Source organism: Sturnus vulgaris, chromosome 1, assembly GCF_052056855.1.
Source record: "Sturnus vulgaris isolate bStuVul1 chromosome 1, bStuVul1.hap1, whole genome shotgun sequence".
Lineage (NCBI taxonomy): Eukaryota > Metazoa > Chordata > Aves > Passeriformes > Sturnidae > Sturnus > Sturnus vulgaris.
The window spans coordinates 3,420,479-3,444,480 of NC_142243.1; the positions used below are offsets into that span (position 1 = coordinate 3,420,479).

Sequence of the window (24,002 nt, forward strand, 5' to 3'; positions counted from 1 at the left end):
AGCCATGGAGCTCGTGGTGATGTTGGCTGAAGTCATGATAAGAACAGCCTGAATCCCAACTGGACAAAGAGGGAGCACAGCAAAAAGGGGTAGGGAATGATAATAGCACAGAAGGGAGTGGAAAGTGCTTGGAGGAATGTGCATTGTTTTGCTCCTTTGCACATTTGATTATTAAAAGGACTGGCAAATCACTGTGGCTCCTTTTGCTGAGAGTGGAGGAGTTTACATCTTTCTTAGAGATGAGAACTTTTTTGAAGGCTAAGTCCACTTCAGATGGGGTCAATACTACCTGCCCAATTTAGAACACATTAGTATTCTTTTTTCTTCATGTTCCCTTACATCAGTGATTTTTCTTAGCTTTCTTAAACTTAGAGGAGAAAAAATTGCCACAAAGATTAATACAGTGTTTAGAAGGGCTGAAAATAAAGGCAGGAGGATGTCAGGACAACATCTATGTTGCTCCAGCAGCAAAGGAAGCAAAGTCCTGAGATGCATTTTGAGGAAAAATGGAAATTATTATTTTCTTTAAGAAGTTAAGAAATTTTTGGAGATTGCTGCCTTCTTTCCTCAGAGGATGGTGGGACACTGGAGCAGGTTGCCCAGGGAAGTTGTGGATTCCCCTTCTCTGGCAGTGTCCAAGGCCAGGTTGGACATGGCTTGGAGCAACCTGGGATAGTGGGAGGTGTCCCTGCCATGGCAGGGGTGGCATGGATGGGCTTTGAGGTCTCTTCCAACCCAAACCACTCCATGATTCTCTGATTCTATGATTGATTCTCTGATTCTACGTTGAGGGCAGTTGCAGAGATGTGAAAGAACCAGGTAGGCTGAGCCATACTCAAGTCTGTCTCCTTTATCTCTGCCACTCCTGATAAAAATACACTAAAAAATATAAATACAGGCCTTGCTTTCTGGTCTGATCTCCTGCCTGTTGCAGGCTAAATGCAAACACAAAGGCACTAAAGGTGGTGATTTTTCAGTCACACAGAAGCAGTAGCACATTACAGGGATGCATTTTGGAAATGGCAAGGACGTGGCACAAGTACAGAAAAATTTGGCATGTTGAAACCAGCCCGTGAATCAGAAGCTGTATTATTTTGGGTTAAAGCTCTCTGAGCTGATTTATAAAATGCCAGTCTGAACATGCTGCTGAAGAGAGTGATATGGATTATCCTGGCCATGCACTCAGACATGCCTGCATATCCTCCCAGTCTGGCCAGTCTACATGGAATGGGGAGATCTGTTAACTTCTCTTTTTTCAGATCATCATATCTGGCTTACCTGGCTCTTCCACAGCACTCACTGCTCAGTATTCCCCCAGAGCTCATGGAGGTAAAAAGGATGTCCAATCTAATTAATTAATTTAGAAATCTGATTTGAGATCAAAAGATTTCAAATCTAGATTCCACAGGTTTCATTGTTGTAAAGACAACATTTAATAAACACCATTTAGTTCCACCCAGACATCTGCACACATAAAAGGGTTATATTTTAGAGCAAGTAGCTATAAAAGAAGCAAAAAGGAAATTACATAAAATTATATATGATTGCCAGAAAAATTCAGACAACCCCTGGTTTAAATGAAAGCGTTTTTAAACTTCGACATTTCAGTGAATGACATTCATTTTGGAGTAGTCTGTCAGTTCATTAACCAGAATATCAGGTTAGAGTTTCTGCAGTCAGTGAAGAAATGAACTGCATGTTAATGTTCAGGTGAACTTTCTTCTCACCCTTTTAGAAAATTACTGTGAATTCTAAATTTTGTGGTCTAAGTGATCTGGTTGAGCTCTATCACATTGTTGATTTGTACCTATATTTTTCATGGCATTTCACACACTAAATTTCTTCTGGCTGGGAATGGATATGGCAAAGGGTCACACCCATGGTACTGCATAATGTAATGTGCATGAAAATATGCATAATCTATTTATTGATGTCTGCCTCAGAAGCTCTTTTGGAATAACAGAGTAACTAAATTATGTCCTTGTTCTAATTCAGTAGAGACAATTGGAAGGAAAGCAAGAGGACGGTGTAATGATCCATCAGGAGAAAAAATATTAAATCAAGACCACGTCAAAAGGGAGACTTTAAGTTTGGAGAAACCATTTTTATTTCTGCTAGGAAGATATGAGAATTACTTTTCCAGATGGATCCTGGAAAGTAAAAAAAAGAAAAATTTCTCTCAGGGAGAGTTTCAGCTGAGTTTTTCCAAACTGATGCACATAAAGCCCCCCAGGAGGACCTGAAAGATGCTGAGTCTATCAGAAGAATATTAAAGCCTGGTGCTTTGGAGAGTTTTTGTCCTAAATAGGCCATGTTTTGCTTTAATCACCTCAGACCCACCTCTGTGTTTTCTGGAGACAGATAACACACCAGAAAAATGAAAGCACACAAAAGCCACACAAACCTTCACCAAAGAAAGTGTGTAGTTGAAATTGTTTATTCCAAACAGGAGAGTTTGCAAAAACCTGAAAAACCTGCTAGTAAAGCCAACAGCACTTTGGAATCTTTTCACATTAAAAATGCAAAACTACATGATGGATGCTACATCTCAAGGAAGCTGGGAAAAGGAGCCACAAGGAAAAACTCCAGACTGGAGCTGGTGAATCACAAACATTTAAAGAATCCAGAAGTTCTTTTTCACCCTGGAAGGAGAGAGCAATCTGGGCAACAAAATCCAGGAGCTGTCAGTGGTAGCTGAATCTGGAGAAAGTCAAATGCAGTCTCGAGGTTGTCTCACAAAAAAATGATTCCGGGAGTGATTTGGAACTAGATACACCTACAATGTAGTAATTTTTTTTTTTTTTTTTTTTTTTGTGGCCCACTATCTTAGCTGTGATCCAAGACAGAAATTCAAAAGGGTATTTTCAAGCCCTGCATGAGAGTCTATGAAAATCAACCAATTCTTTGTGTGTTTGGTAAGAGCACTGAGGCCAAGATTGGATCAGTCTCATTCTACACCAACAGGAGCAGGGAACAGAAAGCCAGGCCAGGACTCAGACAGCAGATGAAACCATTTCAGTGGAATTTATGGAAGAGTTTTTAGGCTAAAGAGCTACTGAGCTCAGTCTCTAGTAGATAACTGTATTTATCCACATTGACTGGGCACTGGCCAGAGGCCAGAATCAGTAGCTGAAATGCTGGTGTTTGGTGCAGCAACACCCCAGGGTATTTAACCTGCCCTCACAAAGAGGGGAAACGATGTGCTGTAGATAAACATCACACTGACAAATCCCTGATGGATGTTAGATACTCCAGGGGATCTCAAACGACACTTAACACCTCTGTTTAAGTGGCTGAATCATGTCCTAAATCTCCCTTTATTTTAACAGGAGTTTCTGCTCTCACATACAGGCAGACATTCAAACCCTGTCTTCAGCTGTCTTGATCTGAGAGCTGGATCCCATTTCGGGTCAGCATCATAAAAATTATCTTATAAAAGGGAACTGCAAGTTCCATACAGAGAAAAGGGAATGAGTTGAATACTAGAGGTGAGAATCTGTCAGGGACACTCTTGCTGGAGGCACCAAAAAGGCTGTGATGTGCTTTTCTTCTGTTCTGAATGAAATTCAGACTTTGGTAGCCTGTGAAGACTCTTTTCCGTGACTGTCATTGCTACATCCAGCTGTGGAACGAGCAACAAGCCAGAGAACAAAAAGCTGGAGAATACAGAGCAGCGTCCAGAGGCTTGGATCATGCAGAGAAACAACTTCCACATGGCTAATGTCGGCTTTCCACTCTGCAGCCACCAAGAACTATTCTCTAATGAAGTTGGTTCCAGCTGTTTGCCCACTGTACGTAATCATCTCGGCTCACAAACCCATTCAGCAGCACAAAAACCCCATCCAGGCTGTCAAAAGCCACCAAACCCGAGTGAATGAGGGTGGCTTGTGCCACCCGAGGCTCCAGTGACAGCTGTGACACATTCCCAGCCTTAGTCATGAAGAGCTCAAGCATCTGCGGTATTTCGGATGCTCTCTCATCTCCTCTGCATTCTAAGTTAGAGCACAAAACTCCTGGAAGGAATCCAAAGATCCAGCTCTCTAAAACACAGGAAATGAGTAACTTCACTAACTTTAACTTGGGTCTTTAAATAATGCACTTGTGCTGGCTTCTTTGCACAATTTGTTTCTAGGCCAAGAGAGAAAGTTCTGTTGTGTGTCCAAAATCTTTAATGCAAATTAAGCCTAAGTTCATATTTGGCTTTTGGTACTAATTGCATCAATTTAAGAATGCAGATGCATGTAAAATGTCATTATTACAAATATTTTGTTTTAAAAGGAAATGTTTTTTACTTATGACCATGGCTGTGCCATTTTATGTTTTTGCTAGAAATAAAAAGCACCTTCTCTAAAACTAGTTCAAATATGTGACAGTAAGAGCAGAAACAGAAATGCTGTGATTTAATAAAGTCTTTCCATTCCTGGAAAAGGAATTTGGAGTTAAAGATATCTCAGCTATTTTAACTCTCTTTCCAAATATATATAATTTATTTCTGCTGTGTAGAAATGTATCTCTTACTGCTACAACTCCAGTCTACGTATCAATGTGTTCTGAGCAGCTCATGTGGGGTTTTGTTTGTTTGTTTGTTTGTTTTGTGCATTATTTGGTTTTCAATAAATAATTTTACAGGCCATAGTGAAGAAGGAAGATGTTAGTTAAGTCCATTTATCAGTGGACATTGTTAGCTTAGGACAGAGGGTGAAAGCATTAAAATAAAAGAGCACTGAGCTATTGATATATGGCAAAAAGCTGCCTTTTAGGTCACCTAGTTCTGAGCACAAGGGCTCCAAGCTGGTCAAAATGTATTTCACAAGGTGCCAACCCTGAGCTAATGAGGTCTGGTCAGCATTCATCTCCAGCTCTGTGCAACTTCCAGTGCAGCCATTCCCACCCGGGGTAGAGCAGATGAATCTGGAGCTTTGCACAGCTCCTGCCTGGCTCAGGGCAGAGCCAGCTCGTGTGTGCCTGCAGAAAATCATGTCACTGTCCTACATGTGTCCCTGTGCTGGTGTATCCACAAAATCACATCTGAGCTTCATCTGGCAAATCCCTCTGAGTAATCGGACAAAGATACACCAAGGAAACCTATCAGATCTCAAAAATCTATGAATAATTTTAAAAGAAGAAATAAAAAGGTAAATAGGTAGGATATTGTTTGGGACATGTGGCATGAATTCTCCAGCAGCTGCGTCTGCCCTTCATGGAATAAAGGGAAGATGTGGGTGAGGAAGATGTGGGGTCCACCACAGCAGTCCTGGGCTTTTCATAAAACTTACAACACTTGGGCTTTTCATACAGGGTACCAGCTATCAAAATTTGTGAGCTAGCAAAATATCACCAGCCTTCCCCTCCAAAGAGAAGATGGAGAAAAGAGAGGCATCACTTCCTGGGGATGCCTCTGAGACACCATGGAAGGCTCCATCTGGCTGACTGTGGATGTGTGTCTGAGTCAGCTGCTGCAAGAACCTCCGTGGGGTGATTCATCTGACCCACTCCAGGATGGCATGAACCACTCTGCTCGTTCCTCATACAGTAAATTAGGGTGATTGGCTTGGATGGGAGAATTTTGTTTTCAGATGCTTTCAGAGCATCATCCAGGCAGCCAAACACTTCTGAGTGAGAAAGCCTCCACATGAAATGAGCAATAGTTTTGCCAGGAGATCCTTTGGGGACAAGCTCCTCTTGAGAATGAGAGAATTTATACATCCTCTGCTCCTCAGAGATGGACCTAATGATAAATCTGCCCCTCAGAAACCAAGAACTTAATTCAGTCACATTTCCCTTAAACACAATTTGGTTGTTTTTTGTTTTTTTTTTTCCATAAGAATCCTCACAGAATCAGATTGGACAATGCACTGTCCCTTGCAGGGACAGAAAGTAGCAGAACTTGCCTGAGCAACAAATGAATAAAAAATCCAGGCTATTAACCCACCACACAGATTAAAACATCTTTTCCTGCTCTAACCCTCAGCTCCATTTAGCAAACCAACAAATCATAGATAACAGACCACAATTATTCTTCCATTTGCAGCTCCCGAGCTCATGACACAAGTGTCTCTAAAGGGGTGCAAAAGCCACGGTGATTGAGGCACATTTCTTGTGAAGTGCCTCAAACTGGATGGACAAACCTGAAAACAGACCTGGCAGATGTTTAATGTATGTTCAGTAAGGAGCTCTTAAACATCAATACTCCCAATGTGTTACAATAGAAATTATTATTACTGCTACTGCCATAATTATTATTAAGAACTTGACCATATACATATTCATATTTATCCCCTTTTCTCTCAGTTTTAGAGTGAATTATGAATTACATTAACAAAAAATGGAATTATTGAGTTATTTATTGGGTATTTCGGGGCTTGTTTTGGTTAGAGGTTTTTTAACAGTGGCAGTAAGCAGAGGTTTTTCCACCTATAAAAACCTTTTTTTTCATAAAAAAACTATGGCAGTTAAATAGATCAAAGTCATTTCAGATCGTAGCTCTCTATCAAGGAGTAAAATATGAAACCTGAATGAGCAGAGATGAGACTGTCAGGGTGTCTCCAGGGTAGATAAATTGAAGAATTTGTATTCAACAGTAGCCTGGAACCAGAGCAGCTGCGTGTTTCCGCAGGACCCCTTCCGAGGAAATATTCCTCAGCACAACATCCACATTGGCTTTAAATCCTCTGTGTGGTGATGCTTCCACATTTTCTCTAGGAGATGGAATGGTTCAGCTTGTCCTAAGAAGCCCAACCCTGAAATTATTAATCTGGCTACTCTGGAGATGAGCTTGCAGGGGGACACAATCACTGAGCTGCAGTGAGTTACATAAACAAGGCTGGAACAGCCCAGCGAGTTTTATACTCATTCCTAGGTTGCCTTGTGCAGATAAAAGTGCAAGCCTAAGAAGACAGATAATAAATTGAGAGAGCAAAAAGTGGTCAGAGGATAAAACACCAGCAAAGCAATAGGGTGAGGGATGGACATTCTGCCATGAAGCTTCTGAAAAAAAAAATACAAAAAAAACCCCAAAAAACCCCACCAAACCTGTCTTCTTTCCTGTATATTTGTTTATTTGTGCCCACTCAATTGCAATCCAAACCTCGTTTCAGCTGCCACGACAGACACTGGAATTCTAGAACTTGTTAGTGCTGTGGAAAACTACCAAACACCTTTCTGTATGCAAAGCATTCCCTAAGAACAGAACAAGTTCAGCACCAAGGGAACTGGGAAAGTCTCCTCAGGGATACTCTGAGCAGCCTGTTTGAGCCGTGCCACAGCTCACCCTGACGAGACACTGTCAGCAAAGATGACTTCCGATAGCAAAAAAAAAAAAAAAAGAGAGAGTTACTCACTGCTGCATTTACATCCCTTCAGCAGAGCTGTTCCACTTCTGTCCTGATGTGGAAAATTCACTCCAAATTCCTGTTGACTGCAGTGTGTGCCGAAGCACAGATGGTGTGGGATTGGCTGGACGTGACAGGAGCAGAGGAAATGGAAACAAGGAAACACAAGCCAATAAAAAAATTCCCCTCATTGACTTAAAGATTGCGGCTGCACTCTCTGGGCCAAGGAAAGGGGTGAAATAAAATTCGGCACCACCACTGACTTCCACATCCTCAGATCAGTTTTCCTCTCCTGGAAACACTGGCAAATAAGCAATTTCTCTGTTAAATCCGAACTAACTGCAAGACCTGATATTTCTGCAGGTTTCTCCACCAGGCATGAGTTGCAGCATGATCCTGCCCTGAGTTCACTTTTTCTCAGCGCTTCTTAACTCAGATACTCTGGTTTCATTAAAAGATAATCTGAGCTAATTTAGGAATTAGACTGTTTGTACTAAGTGTGCTCAGAAGGAAGGAAAGGCAAACAAAATCTGCTACATTGGAATGAATCAGCTCGGGGACACGGGGCTCAACTTAGCAAAGGCACAGGCACATATAGAACTCAACCCCAGGAAAAAAATATCTCCAGGATGCTGTCTCAGTCAGCCAAAGGAGGAGAGACGTGATGAGCAAAGGTCGGAATGTGCTCAGCAGCACAGCCCACAAGCTCAGAAATCTCAGGTTTTTCTCTCCCTGGTAGCATCCCACAGCAGAGCTGCTGCCCCCGTGTTTGTGAGCCTCACAAACACCAGCAGCAGCAGGTCTGGGCAGCTCTGCGAGGCTGTGGCACCACCGTGCCAACATCAGACATCTCAAACAGCGAGGAAGGACTGACCCCTCCAGTCTCCTGCAGGGACCCCCAGGAGTGATGGGATGCTAAAGCCAAGGAGCCTTCACAAAGCCTGTTTAAAGAGAAATAAGTATGTTTATCTCACCAAAAGCCCCCAGCCCGTGACCTTGAAGGCTGTGCTGGGTCCATGGTTATCCTCCCAGCCATTCACAAGTCTTTGGTTGGAGAGAACAAAACAGAGAAAATCTTCTGCAATGTCCGAGATAAATGCCCGGGACAGAATAAGATCGATTGGAGCTGTCCTGAATGACAACAAAGCAGCAACCCTGGCCCACAGCACATGGAAACAGGTGGGAATAAAAGTGGAAGACCACAACCCACACACAAGCAGACACATCAACTTTAATCCAACTCCCCTTATTGCCCTGACCAGCATTCTTTAATTGCTCACCAAATTCCAGTGCTGCCTTACCCATCCTACAGGACAACTTCTTCCAAGCCAGCTCCAGGGTGTTTGGCATTAGCCAACAGGAGATGCTTGTATAACACGTTCTTTCTCTGCAGCTACACAGGAGCACTTTCAGGAGTTTGCCTCTGTGCTCTCACTCACCTCCAGCAATCAAACATTCCCCTGGATCAGCCACAGAAGCGTTTCCCTGCTGTACCTGACCAGCCCTGCATATGCTGGACAGAGGAGTGAGGGGGCTGTGTACCCAAATAACAGCAAATGCAAATCCATGTGCTGTGTTTCTGACTCCAACAGATGAAATAAAAAAATCCAACAAGCTGCTTCAGTTACATATTGCTGTACCAGTCCACCACTCGCACTGTAATTAACATGCACCAGACGGATGGTAATTGATAATTCCCTGAGAAAGAATCACGTCACTTTGCTGCCTTATTCACTTTACTTAAGATTTTCTTCCTCTTATAGCTACCTCCAGTGCTACATCCTTCAAGCTAAAGGCCAGATTGTGTTTACCTGCAGATCAGATGCAGAAGAAATCCACTGACTTCCAGGGAGTTCTTCCAGATCTGCTGCTGTGTAAGTGGGATGATCGTGTAGCCATGAGCACCAGTGTGCCACTAATCAAATCTCCCTTTTTTTTTTTTTTTTTTTTTTTTTTTTTTTTTACCCCGTGCATTTTCCATTTCTGCACAGCAAGCTGCATCATTGCATTCTCCTTCTCTCCCTGGCTGCAAACTCCTCAGATTCCAACACATACCTGAACGCTTCGCATCCTAAATTCAGAGCACAGCGGACAAGAGCCTGTCCTGCGTGCCATCCCCCCGGCTGGAGATGTGCCCGGCATGAAGACGGTGCTACCAGAGCCAGCTGTTCAAACGCTGATAGGGAGAAGTGCCCAGAGGCACTCGAGCAGAGGTCAAAGGCACACTAACCGCAGTTTTTCCCCTGCTACCCCACAGCAAAAACAAGCGAGCCCTGCTGCACTGCCTGAAGGGTGAATCGGAGTTTCTGCGGCAGGTGAGGATGCAGAGCTGCATCGGGAGAGCCTTGAGCTCGGCAACGCCGACAGCAGCGGCGGGGCTGTTAGCAATCAGGTTTTATTTACCAGCCATATTGTATTAAAACCAGACGTGATTCCCATACCGAGCGCCTCAACCTGTCACGGCCAGCGACGGGAGATTGATTCGTTCGCAAAGAACCCAATCCATCGGGAGGACGCATCCCCCGAGCCTGCCGAAGGCACGCAATCCCCCCTAAAGAAGTGCTCGCAGAACCTGGGGACGAGCCGGGCAATCAATGTCACTCCATCCCGGGCGGCTGGGGCATCCCCGGGCTCGGGGGACGGAGGGGGCTGCCCCGGGAGCAGCCGGGCAAGGACTCACCATTGCAGCAGGGCTCGGTCCCGGCGCTGGCGATGCCGCATCCCCGCGGGGGCTCCGTGGCCGCGGGGCGAGCTCCGGCCCCGCTGCCCGCGCTGGCTCCCCACGGCCGCACGAGAAAATCCAAATTCCTCCTCCCTGGCCTGCCGGTCATGCATGTCCAGGCTGCCTGTGCTCAGGGGATGGGCCAGCTCCTGGCCGTGAAGGAATTTGCCATCGCTAAATCAAAAAACAAATTAAAAAAAAACCCAACAGCAAAACAACCCCCCCCAAAAAAAACCCAAAAAACAAAAACAAAACCCAAACAGCAACGACAAAAAAAAAAAAACAAAAGCAAGAAGGAAGGCGGGATATTTTAAAACTTTTTTTTTTTCCCTTTCTATTTTTTTTGGTTTTGTTCTGTTTTTTAGGGGGGCTGTCGGTGCTCGGGGCGGGGGACCAGAGGGGTGCTCAGGCTGGCGGAGATGCTGCGGTGCCGGGGTGAGATGCTCCGGCGCGCTCGCCCCTGCCCCGGTGCCTGTGTGTGATTCTCATACCCAGACAATGCTCTGCAAAGCGAGCTGGTCCTGCGGAGAAATGCAAACGCCTCCTCCCCCGAGTGCCTGAGCAAAGGGAAAGCGATACGGAACCAATAGCTTCTCCTTGGCTGCTCTCATTAATATGGAGGAGAAAAAGAAACCAATGAGGAGGAGCGGGAGGAGGGATTTATTCAAATCAAATTTCCTGAATCGAACACCCTTTCCCCCTTTTTCTTCCTTTCCTTTTCCCACGTACCACAAGTCTGCCTTCTCCCTGTCACCTTAGCCCCGTTTCTGCTGTCCCATAAAATTTTATTTGTTATTTCATTACTGTGACAGGGTGAGCAGCACACGGCGATGGGAGGGAGGATGGCATCGCTGCTGGGAGGGAGAGGGGGCTGTGCGAGGGAGGATGAAAGGAGCCAATTTCTCCCGGACCTGCAGAGTTGATTGCAAAGAGAAGCGATAAAGTAGCTGGAGTTGTCAGGGAGGGGAAGCGAGGGGGAGCAGAGCAGGAATTTCAGCTGGAAACACCATTTTGCAGATGGTGTGTGCAGATGGGCAGGTGGCCTGTGTCCAGGCTGAGTCTTCTGAGCTGGGAGAGAGGATTCTCTCCTCTCCCACAGCAGATGCACACCCAGGGAGGGAAGTGAGTGCACAGGAGCAGCAGCATCTGCCCTGTCCTGCAGTGCCACAGAGCCAGCCAGCCACGGGACCCTGGAGCAGCGGTGCAGGACAACACAGCAGGCACTTTTTGCTGGAAAATCAGTGGAGGGGAGCTGGAAGGGAGGACTGGACAGAGGGAAGGGGTGCCCAGCTTGTTCCGTGTCCAGTACCCGCAGAAGAGCAGGGTGGCTGCTGTCCCCTGCACAAGAGCATCCAGGCACTGTTCCCTGCTGCCCTGTGATTGAGGGAAGGCTCTCCAGACCTGGGGAATGACCACTGAAGGAGCCTGAGCATTGACAGCAGACCCAGAGGAATCCTCTGCCAGGATATCCCATGGAGACACTCACATTGATTTTGCTGCTCTCAGGCCCCACAGATCCATGGCAAGAATTTGAGGTGCTGGATGCCCACATTGTCACCCAAATTCTGAGATGTACTGGGAAAGCAGCTGCCTGCTAATGAGGTTCTAATTACCTTTAAATTCCATGACACCTGTATGCCTACTACTGCTCTTCCTGCTGTGCAAGCTCTTTCCTCTGCTTATCTTTTCTTAGGATCACAGAATCTTTAAAGTTGGAAAAGACATCAAGATGATCCCAACTTCTGACCAAACAATTAACAGAGCAATTGTCAATTAACAGAGCACTGAGTGCCACATCGAGTCGTTCCTTGGACACCTCCAGGGAAGGAGAGTCCACCACTTCTCTAGGAAGCCCCTTCCAATGCTTGATCACCCTTTCAGTGGATAAATTCTGAATGTCCAACCTGAACCTCCCCTGGCACAGCTTGAGGCCTATTCCTTCTGTCCAGAGGCTTGTTGCCAGGGAAAAGAGACCAACCTCCACCTGGCTACAACCTTCTATCAGAGAGCTGTAGAGAGTGATAAGGTCTTTCCTGAACCTCCTTTTCTCCAGGTTTTCACCCCTTCCCCTCCATTTGCATCTCCCATCCTCTATTTCCCATGGCATGTAAATTAATTTAAAATCCTCCTTGCTTTCATCCTACCTCCTTTAAACAAAGGAGAAAAAGAAAAGGCAATTTTGTCATAAAATCAGCTAAGTCCATGACCTGTCCCAGTTACTGTTGCTGTGGCTCTGAGCCCAGGTGCAGCAGCCTGGGGGCACAGCCCCACAGCCTCACAGCAGCCCAGCCAGCCCTGCTGCAGTCCCCTGGCACAGTCACAGCCCCACGGATGCCTCATGTGGAGAAAACCTTGTACAGACACGCTGTGAATGCACTCAGCCCTGGTTTGGTTCCAGCACCGTGGAGCAGGCTAAAGAATCAACCAGAACTTTCAAAGCTTTTCTTTGTGGATTTTCCTGCAGATCTGCCGTCTTCTCCAGTCACATCACACAAAGAAAATAAATTAAAGATTGTGGGATAATAGAATGATTTATGTTGGGAGGGACCTTAGAGATCATCCTGTTCCAACCCCCTGCCATGGGCAGGGACACCTTCCACTGTCCCAGGCTGCTCCAAGCCCTGTCCAGCCTGGCCTGGGACACTGCCAGGGATCAAGGGGCAGCCACAGCTTCTCTGGGCACCCTGTGCCAGGGCCTCCTCACCCTAACAGTAAAACATTTCTTCCCAATAGCCCCTCTAACCCTGCCCTCTTTCAGTTTAAAGCTAATCTCTTTGTCCTGTCACTCCATGGTGTTTTCCAAAGTTCCTCTCCAGCTCTCCTGGAGCCCCTTCAGGCCCTGGAAGAGGCTCTGAGCTCTCCTGGAGCCTTCTCCTCTCCAGGTGAACATTCCCAGCTGTTTCAAGAGCAGAGAGGCTCCAGCCCTTTGATGAAATTTGTGGTCTCCCCATGACTCTCTCCAACAGGTCCATGTCCTCCTTGTGCTGGAGATCCCAGGGCTGGAACCAGCACTCCAGGTGGGGATTCACCAGAGCAGAGTGGAGGGATGGAATCACCTCCCTCGATTTGCTGCCCAACTCCTTTTGATGCAGCCAGGGCACGATTGAATTTCTGGGCTGGGAGTGCTCAGGGCTGGGTCCTGTCCAGCCCCTCACCCTGTGTCTTCTCAGGGCTGCTTTCAATCCATTCCCTGCCCAGTCTGTTCTGATGCTTGGGATTGCCCCAGCCCAGGTGCACTTGGCCTTGTTTGCACAGCCCCACCTCTCCAGCCTGTCCAGGCCCCTTTGGATCCATCCCTTCCCTCCTACATGTCCACCACACCACCAGCTCAGTGTCCCTGGCCAAATTCCTGAGGAGGCACTTCATGATGAAGGACATTAGATGATGTAGGACAAAAAAATCCACGGCAAAATGTTTGTTCTTCCCACAAAAAGGCACCTATGTTCACCCTGCAGACTTAAAGGGCCTCCTTCCCTGCTCTAAAAAATCCACAAGAAAACAAAAAACAAAACCCTATCTGTGTTCTATCAAAACTTCCAGAATTTATGGCAGTCCTACCTCAAAAGCCCCGCAGTGAGATGCTGCCTTAGCTTGCTAAGCATGGAAGAAGACTCCCAGGTGTTCAATTATTATGTGCTGATCCAACATCTGCTCCCTGTCTTTCCCAGGAGAAGGGCAATGGGCCAAGAGAATCATCTAGTGGCCCATATCCAGCAGCAGTTGGATTGCCTTAGATGATCTCAGCTGATGTTAGTATCAGGTTTCCTACTGAAGTAGTGAGCAGAGGCTGTCCAAGAACTTTGTTCCCCAAAGTCCATTTTTATGAGTAGCAAAACAATTAAGCCACTCCCAGGCAAATGGTGCTTTATTGTTATCCTCCTGAGCAGTCTATTAAATAGGTCTTTATTATTTAAGTGTGTGTAAAGCATAATAACCATTCTTGCCTGGTGTGAGGGAATGAGGGCGGCAGGAGCAGGATTCCTGAGGGCAAAGTGAGAGTTCCTACTGATGACTTTGACATCCATCCATCCATCCATCCATCCATCCATCCATCCATCCATCCATCCATCCATCCATCCATCCATCCATCCATCATCCATCCATCCTCCTACACAGGTAAGCTGGTTGCAGGAATACTTGCTGAGACTGGGTTAAAGGTATTTTATTAGTAGGTCCTTGCTCTTTTATTTTGACACCTGAGGTGGGATTTAATTAACTGGGCAACTGGCTCTGAGCTGGCCAAGCACCTCTGCCTTTGTGTTAAGGTCAGGTGTTATCATTGCAGCCATTGGGATATGAGGCACAATCCATCCCAGCCCAAGGGGATACTGAAAGCAGCTCCAAGGAACTGTGTCCTCGATTTTTCTCTCCACTCTAGACATCTAAGGGTTAATGAGATGAATCCCTGTTTCACTATCAGCTTTGACAAGCCTGGAATGTTGAGGCTCACCCACGTGGCTTGTTCTGCTCTGCTGGACAAGACCTGGCCCCAGACAGTGCCACAGCCTCCCACCCACACTGAGACCCCTCCTGCCAGGGCCTGCAGGTCCCCTGCTCATGCTGTGATGGTCAAGCTGGGCTGGGCATCCAAAGGAGAGCCAGAGGAAAGTAAAATTCTCTTCTTTTTGTGTCTGTGTGATTGAAAAGCACCTCGTGACAGGTGGGGCCCTCTGGTCTCCACATTCCTCAGTCACTTCCCACCACCAGAAGATTCCCAACAGTCAGAAGGAGACATTTCCTGGTCGCTGAGGACAAGATCTGCTGGGAGTGTTTTGCAGACAGTGCAGTCATTTGTTCCTTGGTTAGCCACGTAAACGAGTTGCACTGGGCAAAGGCATTTCTGTTCCTACAACTGTGTCCACAGCCAGGGAGATGCAGGATCCTAAATCCCTCATCTGCTCTGCTCCTCTGGGACATTCCTGATGCAGGATCCTAAATCCCTCACCTTCTGTGCTCCTCTGGGACATTCCTGGTGGATAGACAAAGGTCTGCAGCACTGTGTTAAAAGGCAGTGACTCCAACCCTGAACCTGACGAACAGGTATCCTGTTGTGTGATTAGTTTTACCTTTTAGCAAATATAAAGTATCTTATCCCCCAGAGCTGTGCACCTCAGGATGCTGGATGGGGTCAGAGCAGCCACCAGTGAGAGCTGAGTGCTGGAAATTCCATCCCAGCTGAATGGATGGGAGGTTCTTTAACTCAGTACCCTCAAAGGGAATTTATTTGAAACAAACCCCTTGATTCCTATATCCAATCATGTGTCTCCTGCAGCTCCTCTAGGAATGTTTTAGATCCACAAAATCTACTACAAGAGTGAATAGTTCAGGTGCAAGGCTCCAGTATCCCACTGCTCTTGAAGTCGAGAGTACAGTCACCAATAAATTCAGAATTCTTTTCCCTACCTGACCTACCTCCTCTTTCTGGAGCTCCAGCTTGGCATGAAGACAGAATTTCTTCTTTCCTCTTCTCAGGTAAATAAGCTACAGATGCCCTTTGACAACCCCCTGTGATTCATGATCAGCTGTTTAAAGAATTTACATTGTGTGAATCATCCTTCCAGTGGAAGTTACATCCCCACTGAAGGGATCCAGCAGAAGGGAATGTGTGTGAGCTCCTCTGAGAGTAAAAACAGGCAAAGTAGTGATGGCCAAGACACAACAGAAGGTCATCATGGGAATTACACCTGTGGAATTGTTCTGGATTAGGAGCCTTCAACTTCCAGTGGAGACTACTGAGACAGAAAATGGTGTGAACATATAAAAATGGTGTTGAGAAGGTAAATAAGGAAAAAAAAGCATCCACTATCCTTCCTAATGCAAGGATGCAAAGATGCCAAAAAAGAGGAAAAAAAAACAAAATAACCCAAAAAAACCCAAACAAACAAACAAAAAAAAAACCCCCAAAAAACAAACAAACAAAAAAACCCCAAAAAAACAAACAAAAAACCCCCCCAAAACCCAATGAACCCCTCCCCCCCCAAACCCCCAAAAAACCCCAAAATAAAACAAAAAAGAAACAAATAGGGAGGCCTGGTTCAAAACAACAAAAAAGTCTTAAACTAAAAATGTGATATGACATGACAGATGTTAGAAGCTTCCAAGGATTCAAAGCTACTCCATGGAGGAAAAGTCCATAAAGACAATTAAATATCATGAGACCACTTCTGGCTGAGAAACCTTCTGAAATACTTTTCAGGAGGTGCTGGGAGATAATTTAAGGCATTTCTCTGTTACTGCTTTTCCCCCTGCTAATATTTTCTATAGGACTCTGCTAGACGTGCTGATTTGTGGTCTAACTCAGTGCAGACATTCTTGCATTTTCTGTTATCACACCTTGTCACCCAGCAGCACCCCCAAGTCCTTCTCTACAGGGCTGCCCCCAATCCATTCTCCTGACAGCCTGCATTGATACCAGGGGGTGCCTCAAACACAGGCAGGACCCTTCACTTGGCCTGGTTGGACCTCACGAGGTTCACATGGGACACTTGTGGAGCTTGTCCAGGTCCCCCTGGATGGCCCCATCCTTCAGGAATGTCCCTGCAGCTTCAGCTTGGTGCCAGCTGCAGGTTAGCTGGGGCAGTGCTCACTGTCTGTGTCACTAATGAAGATTTTCATCAGTGCTGACCCCAGCACAAAGCCCAGGGACATTGAGCCACTGACCACACCCCTCTGGGTGTGACCAGCTCCTTACCCACTCATCAATTCCACCTCTTTCTGGTTTACAGAGAAGGCTGTTGAGGGGAAGATGTGCCAAAGGCTTTACAGAATTGCAGGTAAATGACATGTGCAGCCCTCCCCTTGTCCACTGATGGAGTCACCCCATCAGGGAAGGCCACTGGGCTGGTCAGGTAGGATGTGCCTTTGACAAAGCTGTCCTGAGTCACTTCCCTGTCCTCCAGGAGCCTCAGCACAGCTTTCAGGAGGATTTGTTCCATGATTTTCCCAGGCACAGAGGTGAGGCTGACAGGCCAGGAGTTCCCAGGGTCCTCCTTTCTACCTTTTTAAAAACTGCTTGCAATTTTCCCATTTCCCCATCACTAAGGACTTCACCTGACTGCCATTTTACAGAAATACATCTTATGAATATACCTTTAAATATGTTATGTAATTTATTATATAAATTTCTATTTCGATCTGAGCTGAAATCTGCAGCATTTTTTGCAGTTCTGCTTATAACTCCTCTATTGCTGTGTGGCCAAGATTAATCCTACCACACTTGAGATATTTAGATGGATGAATTTTCCAGGGATTTTTTGTGTTCTATGTTCTCTCTTTCTGGGAATTGAGCCCTCCTGTAACCATCAGGGGACTTCAGAAACATCTGGGTGTTTCTCTCCTTCCAAAATGTGGATAAAAATGGAACTGGAAGGGAGACCAACAATGTTTACACTGTGTTTACATACTTGGCACTCACTGAAGGAATTGTATACTATTATCTGACAGCACCTCTTTATCAGGAGGAAAAGACATGCAGAGTCTCAAAGAGCACAAAAAGGTTCTTTATGTCTGACAGAAAATAAAGCTGACACTGAGGACTTCCAGTTCCACGGGAGTGTGGAAGGAGTCTGCTGTTCAAACTGCACTTTGAGCCCAGCCTGGAGCTCTGGATTTTGTCATGGTGAGCCTGTGAACCTCCTGTGGATATATCTGAAGTGATATTCAGGTTTCACATGGAAGACAGCAGCTACCCCCACAGCTGAGGTGAGAGCCAGCCCACTGATTTCCCTTCAATATTATTTTATTCCTGGAAGTCCAATTCTCCAACCATTCACATCCCAGAACAAACAATCACTGCTGAGTGAAGTTTTCTGCCTTCTAGAAATCATGGAATCATTAAGGCTGGAAAAGACCTTCAAAGTCACCAATCACAATTGTGGTGTGTTACCAAATAAACTATGTCCTCAATTGCCAATACTCAGGATTTTTGAACAGTTCCAGGAATGGTGACTCTACCACAAATCTGGGCAGTCTGCAGGAACACAAAGGAGAAGATGGACTGGGTGCAGCACTGGCCAGGAATGGAAAGCAGCACCAAAGTGCTGAGAAGCTCTAAGGGACAAGCTCTGAGCTGTCACTTATGTCCCTCTAAGGGTCAGCAGGAGGTCTGGAAGAGAAAATTGAAATTTCCAATGAAATATTCTTATCTTCTTATTTTTCTTGTCTTGTTTTATTTGTTGGGGGTTGATGGTTGCAGGAGGAGTGGTGAAATAGCACAATGAGATGCTTAAGTAGCACCAGAAGTCAGTGATTTGGTCAGGGATATTTCCAAATTCCCAAACAGATGTTTAATTTTAAAAGCCCCACATTTAACAACATATTTTTTTTATTTCTCAGAACAGAATTTCAAAACCATTTTTTCTGTAAAAGTGTTACTACGTAGATTTATTTCTCGACCAGAGTTTTTGACACTCTGTAGAAAGAATTAGAAAAAAACAGCATTAAAATAACGAGGAATATAAATCTGTGCCTTCTCTGATAATCCAAATATCAATAATGAGTGGTCTTCAGAAAGATCGATTGGTAACTGAATTCCCACGTACAACTATAAATAAGCTCAATATACACAAAGCTTTTGTGTTTAATAAGAATTTGTGATTGTTTCTAAAGAAAAGACACCATAAATAAATACAGGCCTAAGCAGAACTCCTTATCAGTTCTCAGAATGATGGATATTGATTGTAGTGAGATATGGATATTGATTGTAGTGAGATAAGGAGCTTAAACTAGAAATATTTGAAGAAATAAATGTTCTCTGAAGGCTGAAAGTTGTCTGTGGTTCCTTCTTGCCAGCAAGCATGGAAAAATCTTCCACCAAGCATTCAGACATTCCTGCATTTTATCTGAATGTGACTGATGAGCAGAAGTCTCCTTTCAGGTTCATTAATCCACCCAAAGAGTGTGGATGCCTATCAGAATCTATTAAATCTTCCTTTAAAAGCCACCCAATAAACTACTCAATTTCAAATCTTGAAGATGATTGAAGGGGAGTCCACCTGAGAATTTTTGTGCTGCAGATTGATCTCTGAGGGTTTGTGTCCTAAGTCCTGGCAGAGACAATTCCTCCTTAATGAAAGAATAATAAAGACAGTAATGAAGTGGATTTGAGGAAGAGGTCACTGATCCCTCCAGCTCCCACCTCCAACTGACTCACACACATTCCCTCCCTTTCCAGCCTCCTTTTTCAGCAGCTGGAAAATGCAAGACGTCCTCCTTGGACAGTTCCTACTAAAATTACTAATGGGCAACTCGTGGCTAAATTCAAAGGTCACTCTTCCCATCTGAGCTCTCTTGATTTATGGACTGGGTTTGCCACTTGGGACAGTTCTGCCTTCCTTTATCTGCAGGCACAGACAGATTGCTCCCTTAACCCTGCAGTCAAGTGTTTTTCTTTAATTTCTCTGACAGGATGTCTTGAGTTCATTCCTTGCTGCACTCCTGGTGGGGTGAGGATTACCCAACAGTGCTCAAAGTCTTTTGATTCTCAAAACATCTTCAGTTTAGCATCTGGTGCCTTGGTTTGAAATACAGGTGTCTGCTAAGGAAGGCAGGAGCCTCTGTTGAAATGGAAAATGTAAATCCTCTCCTTCCAAATTATTATAATTTTGAAATTAAGGAGCTCTCAGGCAAAGATATGGGAATAGGAATATCAGTTCTTTACCAGGAAAATTAAAATTAAAACACAATAATACAAAAAGCCAAAACACTGCCAGAGTCAGAATCCAACCTGACACCTCGTGAGTCAGTCAGGGTTGGTGCAGTCCCATTCCATGGTGGCTGCATCCTCCTGCAGTGACAGATGTGGTTCTGCTGGAGCAGGGCTCCTGCACAAGGTGCAGTTTTCCTCCAAAGCTCCAGGGATGATGTGGAAGGGTTTGGTTTTCCTCTGGGATCCAGTGGGAAAAGGCTGCTTTGGTGTTACAAACCTCAGATTTTATCTGGGTAGGAAAGGCTTGGCTGCTTCCCCTGTGTGGAGCATCTCCCAATGGGATGATGGAATTTTATCAGTCATGCACTGGGACTCCATGGCCATTAACAGGAGAGATCTCCTGGAGGAAGGATGGGTCTGGAAAAGCTAAGGAACACTGCCCCACATGGTTTAACAGATGGTGACAGAATGCACACTGCTGTCACATCCTGTATAGCAACCCAAGACAGGTCTTCTCTTGCACAAAACACTTTGGAGGGAGATTCTCCACTGCCCAAGGAGGACAAATGGAAAAATTTTCAGCTATAGAAGACCAAAAAAATCGTTTTTCCTTGAAATGGAAGCAAATGACTCTCCAGTGCAAAGGTCTGTGATTGGCCTGAGCATCAAGTCTGGGTTAGCCAAGCCATCATGAAGGGGTTTTAATGGAAGGAGCTCACAGCAACATTTGCAAATTCAGCTCAAGGAGTTTTCTCTTGAGAAACTGATGCCTCTGCTGTTTTACCTTCTGCAATTCTTTATGTGAAATGAGGGAACCATCTTTCGTCTAGAGAGAGAATTTTCATTGTTTCATATTTCACTCAGAACTTCATTATCTCGGTTTCTTACTCCTTTTATTACATGTATTTTTTTTTTCTTGATACACTGTCTTGTGTCCTGAGTGCTGCATGTATATAGAATTCACATGTGAAATAACAACTTCTAAGTCAGGGTTCAAAAATGCAGCTTTAGCCATTACAAAATATCTCCTACTTGTGCTTACACAAAGGGAGTAGCTGTGTCTGCTGCTGCTGGTAGTTTATCATCATTTAGTAAGCCAGACTGCAAAATAAAGAATATGCTTTGTCATTGGAGTGTAACTGCTAATTGCATTCAGATATGTTATTTTTTTCCCTGCTTTTTCCCTGTATTTTTTATTTTCTGTGCAAATTTTCTTCCCCTGCACTTGGCTGAAAGCCAGTTTTCTTAAAAGGAATATGACAAAGCTAAAAATTCTTTTCCTTCTCTAGTAGGAATCTCTTCTGCTGTTCCCATGCTGCACAAAATCCTTTGTATTTTTGTGTACATTGATTTAAAATCTGATCTCCTGCAGGAGACTGTGGCCTCCCTTCCCTTCTCTGAGCCTGAAAATCACAGAATCACAGAATGTTTTGGTTGGAAAGGGGGTTGGAAAGGACATTAAAGGACATAAAGGACATAATCCATTTCCTCCCCCTGCCATGGGCAGGGACACCCTCCACTATCCCAGATGCTCCAAGCCCCATCCAGCCTGGCCTTGGACACTTCCAGGGATCCAGGGGCAGCCACAAAATTCTGTGCAAACAACCAAAGGCAGGTTCATCCACATTTTCTGTCTTCATCTCCTCTAACATGAACATAGCAAAACCAATAAATTAGATAAAAATATTCGGAACAGGAGAACATTTTCTCCTCTGGCTTTGTGAAACATAGAAGAGGAAAAAAAAAAAGCAAAAGTTAGTGAGTGGAAGCAAAGTGCATTTCAGAAATAAAAAATGCTTTCTTAAAGAAGTAGGAAAAGTAACCACTGCAATAAAGTACCAGAGAAAGTGGAAGGTTTGTAATATCTAAGGGATTCATCTAATCAAATATATTGGTTGGGTATATCTGCAGTGGAGGTGCCTGTAGCAGAACTAATCCTTGTTTCTCTTACTAGTCACAGAAATCTCCTTTATAGTCACCAGAAACCAGAGCATGAATCACATCAACCTAAGGCAGGCATGCAAAATAAATGAGAAAAATCATATCCTGAACTTGTAGTTTCTCTCCACTGGCTTTAAAGGAACCTGTGTTGTCAACATCCAAAGGTGGGTGAGATGAATCCCACACTGGATATCTCCAAGACAAGTCCTTTTGCCACTTAAAGGAGATGCTTTATCCAAAAATAAATCACTGACTTCAATAAATGAATAAATTGTAATGGCTTCTGATGCCACATGAGTAAGAACATGTGGAACTTAACCCTGATAAAGGGAAATACTTCATAAGAATTTTCAGTGATGGAACACATTTCCATAAAACAGGACTGAGAGCAAGACTACAGTTTAAAACCAGAGGAATTGGAAAATTTAAAATAAAAATAAAATAAAAAAAAAAAGTCAAGATTATCCAGAGGAAACATTAATAATACTGAAATAAATTTAGTAGGGTGCGTTACAATTTGACAGCTTTAATCAGTCTGCAATTGCTAAAGGTCAAGGCAAAAATAAGAAAATATATAACCCTAGACACGAGATTCTTACATTTTCCTAATCTAATTTACCTCTTCTGGGCAAAGAAAAGATGGGATTACACAACAAAAGGATCTGATGAATATAGGACATTCTTATATTCTCAAAATGTTCTCAATAATATCCTCTATTCTCAAAATATGGAAAAGAAAATCCATCCATCTTATTTTTTGAGGTAATTAATAATATTCAAACAGGCAAATAAACAAAACCACCACCCCCTTTTCTTACTTGGATCTGAATTTCTATGCTATTCTGAAATTTATCACCTCACTTTTTGAGGTTCTTATGTTTTTTTAAGCAGGTGGTGGATAACCTGATTTTGGCAGTTCTTCAACAGGAACAAAGATCATTATTAGAGTTACACAGAGTAATACCTGTTAGAGAAAGCAAAACAGAGTAAGTTAATTACAAAAATCAAAGTCATGCAGAACAAAAGGCCTCATATTTCACATGGCAGAAAGACATGGTGCAGTGTCACTTCAGGGAAAAGCTCTCCAAAAAAATGATTCTTTAGCACTCTCTTTTATCTTTGAACTGTCTCACTTCCATTTCTATTAATCATTTATATTTGCTTTACATAGCCTTACAATAAATAGTGAATAAATTCAACGGGTTTAATATAAATTCTTTTGTATTTTTTGTCACAGCGTGACTGTCTCAGAATTCCCTGTAACTCTGCACATATTTTACATTTGAAATTAATAGTTCCTCACACATTGTTTATTTCAAATACCAGCTTGGTTTCTGCTCTCTGTTCAATCAAAGCACTGTCTAATTCTAAGATGCTGACACAACAGAAGGTGGATATAACACATTCTCATGCTAAAAATTTGGTGGTTTATGAGTTGTTGGTTTTTTTTTCCCCTGCACCAGCAAGATTAGCAAGAGTCAGATCTGCCTATGCCCAAGACAAATACTTTTTTGTCTTTTTATTTTATCCCATCAGCACACCACAAATTCACTTAATGCCTACCTTAAATCCTAAATCCTCTCCTACTCAGTGTAGTCTAAATCCTTGTACAAAGCCTGCAGCATCCTTTCTCAAACCAGCTCCTATCTTTGCACTTCATCCGATTGCAGCTGTTTGCATTTCTCTTTTTCATTCCTCTGCCTTCTCTCCACCTGTGCTGCTGCTTTAAAGATGCTGTTTTTGTCATTTAATCAGTTTTTTGCATGGACAGATAGTGATAGAAGTGGAATGATTTTAAACTGAAAGAGGACAGGGTTAGATGGGATATTGGGAAGGAATTCTTTCCTGTGAGTGTGGGGAGGCCCTGGCACAGGGTGCCCAGAGAAGCTGTGGCTGCCTCTGGATCCCTGGAAGTGTCCAAGACCAGGCTGGACAGGGCTTGGAGCAGCCTGGGATAGTGGAAGGTGTCCCTGCCCATGGCAGGAGGTGACATTGGATGTTTTTTTCAGGTCCCTTCTAACCCAAACCACTCTATGTTAATATGATTCCATGGTAACTGAGTGTCTCACAACCCTCACAGCAAACTTACTCCATCCTTACAAATGGTGAATGAAAGGTTTAGAAACATTGGCAAGGATACAAGTCTGGGATTCAACCCATTTTCTCTTAGTGAAGAGATTCTTAAAATAGCTCATCTCCGTTGAAAGTAAAAATATGAGTTTATTCCACTAAGTGAAGATGTCTGCAGTATAAATGTTTACATTTAAAAATGTGGAAGGACTATCACTACAGCCTCCTCTTCCATATGTACATCCACCCAGTGCAGATAAGGTCAATAATTCCTGTAATAATACACATTGCT

The 24,002-nt window shown here is 44.2% G+C and overlaps 1 protein-coding gene across 11 annotated transcripts in view; it reads right to left on the reverse strand.

Moving 5' to 3' along the window:
- The window catches only part of ADCYAP1R1 (ADCYAP receptor type I), a 143,123-nt gene extending 132,468 nt beyond the window's left edge, over window positions 1–10,655 (reverse strand). For 9 of the 11 annotated variants that reach the window (XM_014873695.2, XM_014873693.2, XM_088154644.1 and 6 more), the window contains exons 1-2: window positions 10,545–10,655; window positions 10,012–10,227 (exon numbers count right to left, since the gene is read on the reverse strand). The gene's annotated coding sequence lies outside the window, so the exon portion shown is untranslated. Of the gene's footprint in view, window positions 1–7,340; window positions 7,788–10,011; window positions 10,511–10,544 lie in introns of those variants that run through there. The other 2 variants (XM_088180783.1, XM_088180835.1) reach the window with 2 other exon arrangements.
- Between the last annotated feature and the right edge of the window lie 13,347 nt (window positions 10,656–24,002).